The sequence below is a fragment of the Myxine glutinosa genome, chromosome 1 (genome assembly GCF_964187855.1).
Source record: "Myxine glutinosa chromosome 1, kmMyxGlut1.1, whole genome shotgun sequence".
In the NCBI taxonomy this organism is placed as follows: domain Eukaryota; kingdom Metazoa; phylum Chordata; class Myxini; order Myxiniformes; family Myxinidae; genus Myxine; species Myxine glutinosa.
In genome coordinates, this window is record NC_136261.1 from 252,160,395 (window position 1) to 252,166,394 (window position 6,000).

Genomic DNA, 6,000 nt, shown 5'->3' on the forward strand with positions numbered 1-6,000 from the left:
CTATCTTGGAGTTATATGGACAGTTTATTGGACTTCATTGTAGAGTTTCTGCTCTGACATGCAACTGTGGGACCTTATATAGAAAGGTGTGTTTCCTTCTAAATCATGTGCAATCAATTTATTTGGCCATTGGTTGACTCCAATCAAGTTGGAGAGACGTCCCAATGATGATCAAAGGAAATTTGATGCACCTGAGCTCAATTTTGAGTGTCATAGCAAAGGGGTTGAATAGTTACTGACTTGAGACATTTCAGCTTTTAATTTTTAATTTTTTGTAAGATTTCTAAAAATAAAAATTCCACTGACATTATGAAAAATCAACTGTGAGATCTGTAGATCAGTGACAAAAAAAATCTGAATTTAATCCATTTTAAATTCAGGCAGTAACAACAAATTTTGAAAAAAGTCAAGGGGTGTGAATACTTTCTGAAGGCACTGTAGGTAACAGAAAAGAAAAAGGATGGCAACACGTTTTCCTCAATTTATCTTTACCATCAGCAGACTTTGTTAAGACATCATGATTGAAAGCAAAAGATACCAGGCAGCCAACAAAAACATAATTTACACCATGTAAAGATGATTAGGTGAGCATGAAGTCAGTCTTAGTGGGAAAATTGAACCAAACAAAATTCCAAACTTAATAAAGGGCTGTAACTATATTTGCTACAATCCATATCATGGAGGTTTTCTTATGTGCTTTTTAAAAAGGATTAATATATTTTTTGTGTACAGAGTCATGGTTCGTGGAAGAGATAGAACAATGAATGTATATGCCGGCATATAATTGTCTTATATATATGCCGTATATCGCTGCTGTTTGTTTTCTTGATTCTTGTCTTTTTGCAATTGTTGTTTTCATGTATTGTTATGCATTATGTTTTCCACTCTGTCAAAGCGCCTTTGGGCTTCTGGAAAAGCGCTATACAAAATAAATGAATTATTATTATATTATTAATGTATCAGGACGCAACAACATAAGGAACAGTAGAAAGAGGGTAAGAGGGCGAAAGAGAGGGTGGGGATGAAACACCAACAAGCAGGGATGAAGGAAAAGTAGAGGGAGACTTTGTCAAATAATGGGTGTGGGGAGGAATGAGGGGTTGGGGAGGATGCATGTGGTGGACAAGGATACAGAAGGAAGCACTCAGACATGAAAAACTGGAAATTTGAAAGGAAGAGGTATTGGGGGTGGGGGTTTTACCGAGGGTAGAAAGATCATGGTTTGGGATCAGGGATGATCTGAGATGGTGGTGAACAGCTCTTTTGAAGACCTGGAGGGAAGAATGAGATTGAAGAGAATGTGGATGTTGGTTCCACAGGTGGGAAGAGGAACAAATGAGTGAAGGTGAGCGGTGATTCTGGATTTTGGGAGACGTTCTATCAATGTCACATTTTCAGTGTATGTGTACCATGCCCCTGCCCTTCAAATTAATTTTCACTTTGTACATTGCAGAAATCCTTGTTAACAGAAATGGTGAAGTAAGTAATGATCGTTTGCTGAAGTGGTTTTTGTTTTTCATAGTTTCATGATCTGTTGTCACTATTCTTACATTACATTCTTTATCACATATTGTCACTCATCTATTCTCTGTTGTCTCATCACTCATCTGTCTGTCACTCATCAATCTGTTGTCACTCATCTGATCAAGGAATCTTCTTGTATGTATTTAAAAGGACATGGCTTTTCTTCTCTACAAGATCAAGGGTCATGAAAGAGCTAGTGAAAGGGTATGAACTGACAGTAAGGCAGCAGGACAACTCCTGGACACAACATACCAGACGATAAACAAACAAGAGAGAGAGAGGGGAAAAAAAAAGAAATCCTTTCCTCTTAATTGGAGGAAATCATTCCATATGATACAAAGATGAAAAAAAAAAGAAGAAGAGAATAACAGCTCACACTTTAAAAGCATTGAAATAAAATACAACTCATTGATTAAAATTCAAAAATCAACTGTGAGAACCCTGGCAGCCTTGCTGCATAAAGACTTCCTCACACACCGCTGTTGTGAAAAAAAGTTAAGACCAAGCTCAAGATGCAACCAAGATGGAACCGAGGCCTAAAAAAGTAATCACATCATCGATGACATCAGCATTTTCACTTCCTCGACATGTTTAGTACGGTGCAGATGTCTTAAACCACCTTGAAAATAAACATTTTATTGTCACATTTGCACACTACCGGTGTGTACCCCGGTTTAGAATAGGTACACCGTATCCCTGCGTGTCGTAAGAGGCGACTCAAAGGGTTGGCGTCAGGAAGGGCATCCGGCCATAAAAACATTGCCTCAAAAATAGAACCATGACAATTTGGAGAAGATTGTCATGGGGACTGCAAGGCTAACCCCCGCTCTTGCAGGGAAAATGGCCTTAAAATGCCTGTTGTTGTTGTGTTGTGTCACATTTGCACACTGATAAAATAAAAGGTGTTATAATTATCATGTTTTATTATTAAAGTAACAAAAATTAATTGTTTTATTTTGTGGAAGGGGGATCCATATCTAGACTGTCGTAAGTGTAATATGTATGGTCCATGCATTTAGAATAGGTTAGATTGCCATGTAACAGGGACCTGTCAGAGAAAGTCGTTTGTAACACGTGAAGCTGTGAGGAGGCAGCATATGTAATTTATCGACAGGGTGGTTGACAGAATAATTTGTATGTGTAAACACCTCTTGTTTGTGGGCAGAGCTAGGGGAGGATTTCCCATGGCAGAGGCACACGTGTCAAGTGTGCTACCAGGCCGATCGTGATCTCTCTGGCCATTGTGTGCCAGCCATGGTGGCACAGTGTGCTGTGGAGCAGGGAGTCTTAATGTGAATTTATTTTTATTGGGGTCTCCCCATGGGTGGGACGGCCAGAAGAGGACTCCGTCCAGGAATAAGAGAAGAGCTGAGACCAGGAGAAGGAGGAGGCTTTGGGTGAAAAGAGGATAAACAAGTACAGATACATTCAAATCACACCGACCCAATACCAAATGATTAAATATCCTCCAGTACGGCATTGCCGGGGCGCCTTCAGCTTTCGGCGCCCGGCAATATCTCCGTGCAGCTCATAGAGACTGTATTGGGTGACAGAGGTAAACAATAATTGATTGGTTAATTGCATAATTAAAATCAATAAATGATCATCATAAAATATTTTCTGAATCAATTGGCTCATAGCATACCTAAACCACTCGTGCTTCATCTGAAGCTGTAACTTTTTGAAATTAATTAAATAAGTCATTAATCAAAAATTAAATAATTCATTGATTAATCAAGAACTAAATTAATCGTTTAATTGATTTATCAATAAATCAAAAATATCCTTTATAGCCACATCACTTGGTCACTGTCGTTTCCAAATATCAGCTTCCTAGCTCAAATGGTGCCTGAGATATTGCCCAGATGAGAAAGAAAAGAAATAAATGACTAATAATGAAAATAAATAAATAATAACCATTAAAAAAAAAAAATCAATTGGCTAATATAATACATAAACCACCAACATTTCATCCAAATCTGTAACTTAAAAAAATAATTAATTAAGCCATTAATTGATTAATCAGTAAATCAAAAATATCCTTTAGCCAAATCACTTGGTTATTGGCATGTCCAAATATCAGCTTCCTAACTCAAAAGGTGCCTGAAATAATGCCCAGAAGAGAAAGGAAATAAATAAGTACTTAATTAATCGATAATAATTAAGTAACTAATCAATTAAATGATTAATCAAAAAACAAAAAATACTGTTTTTGACAAAGTACTTACTCACTATTGTGCCCAAATTTCAGCTTCCCAGCTCAAATGATGGCTGAGATATCACCCAGACAAACAAACAAACAAACAAGAAAACAAACAAACAACGAGAGTGAAAACTGAGTACTCCCTTTCAGCGTGCGTCATTGCCGAGCCCCCTTCGGTGCCCGGCAATGACGTTATGCAGCACCTGGAGATGGCATAGGAAAGGTGCGGTGTACAACAAGAGATTCATGGAGGGGCTTGAGAGACAGATATTATAGTGGTTTTGCTATGAAGAAGTTTTGGGATTGACCCAAGCTGGTATCACCCTACCTTTGGAGAGGGGAAGGAGCCACTTCGCTTGGAGGAGGAAGAAGGGCCTGCAGAGATGACGGAGGGCAGACCAGGAGGCCTTGTTTGAAAATAACAAAATGGGGCTGGCCATGAGGCCTGGTGGAGGGGTTGATCGTCGCTGTCTTTCCTTGTGGCTGATTTTTATAGTGCTCTGTTTGACGTTCTGCTACTTGGGTGCTTACTCGTCGCTGGCACTGATCACGGCAGTTTCACTTCATCTTTGGACAGGCTTCGTCACTGGCTCTGGTCTCACACCTGGTTTACAAAGCGGGCTGCATCGAGTCCTGTGTCCACCCTGTACATCCTAGACAAAGGGAAGTCCCGCCTATATTCTTATCCTGTTGTACAAGTGTGATTTGTGGCACCTGGAGTGGGTTAGGATTTGAGCTATATTTCTCATGCTTGTGTACAAGTGTGCGTATTCCAATCTACCTCTGTGTCCAATGATTTGCTTGGTTTATACCATTTGTTAATAGCGTCTTGTCTACCCTCGTCCCTGTACATTTATTTATAAGAAAAGTAAATTTGAAAGATAAGAAAGCATGTTTGAGCTATCTGCTTTTGGTGTGTGTGCCATCGATTTTGGCTCATTTGAATGATCATTGGGGAACAGTAAAGTTGAACAATTTATTTAATGCAATGCAATAAGAGACCGCTTGGCCATTTCCCAAGATTAAAGATCCCGGCACAGAGAATACTGTTTAACGGAGCCTCAGACGTGACAGTATTTTACAATATTAATCTATCTATAATTCCACTAATCTCTGTGTGTATGTTTGTTTGTATGTTTGTCTGTGACCGCTGTTTCTCGACAACTACCGGTCCGATATACTTGAAACTTGCCAGGTATATTGCTGGGGACCCGAGGATGTGCCTTTTCAAGGTTTTAAATTAATCGCAGAAGTAGTTACCGAGCTATGTCCAAAAAACGATTCAACCAATCAGAGAGCAGCGAGCTATCACGTGTGCCGAACGTGGCGAACAGACTCTGCCTCGGATGGCACATTTGAGAGCGTATTCATTTATTTCCCGTCGGCAAACTATGTTGCCGTTAAACTATGTTTTAAAACTAATTAAAACTACTATCTATAATTCCACGGGTCCGATAAAAAACACCGTACTCGCAAGCCGTTCGCTTTGGACCAAACCATTTCATGTAAATAGAGGGGGGGGATTGTCACCGTACTCGCAAGCCGTTCGCTTTGGACCAAACCATTTCATGTAAATAGAGGGGGGGGATATAATTTTAGATATATATATAGTACGGGCATGCCCTAGTGTATGCAATTTCAATTATTTTGAAATCCAGAAGACGTTGGTTGAGGGCTAGGGTGAAGGAGATGGGATTAGTTAGGATAGATTAGGGTGAAGCCGGCCATCCTGTCTGTGAAGACCCGTTACTTGCAAAACCTGCCCGCCCCCCTATCAGCCGGCCATCCTTGTTGCCTGGACCATGGACAAAACAATTGTGGTGATGGCCAATGGGCAGTGGGCACCTGACCAATAATTTGGGAGAACTGCCAGGAAGAGGCAAACTTTAATAAAGGATGAAATGTCCCTCTTCAGAGCTATTGACCACTGCAAATAGTTTAATGAATTTTGAATTGGGAGATTTCGTTTTTTTGAACAAGTGGGAGAAGGGCATACAACTCTATGTGACTCATGTGGGAGAAAGGTGGTCTGAGGCCCCTTCCCACGCAGGGTTATAAAAGCCCAAGCAAGTTGCACTAGGTTCTCTCTCTCCCTCTGGGTCTTGTTCTCTGTCTGTTCTATGCTGTCCTGATGTTCCACGCGCCTGTGATGGCAAGGACAAGCTCCACACGTGGGACTGCAGCATGCAGTGGAAAGTACGCGGTAAGTCTTGTCGCCTCTTTTCTATCTGTCTCATCACCTTGAATGAATGTGCTAGGCCGTATTTTTTAAG

The 6,000-nt window shown here is 40.3% G+C and overlaps 1 protein-coding gene across 2 annotated transcripts in view; it reads right to left on the reverse strand.

Moving 5' to 3' along the window:
• DICER1 (dicer 1, ribonuclease III) overlaps positions 1–6,000 on the reverse strand; it is a 254,492-nt gene that overhangs the window by 57,405 nt on the left and 191,087 nt on the right. The gene's annotated exons all lie outside the window — the stretch shown is intronic.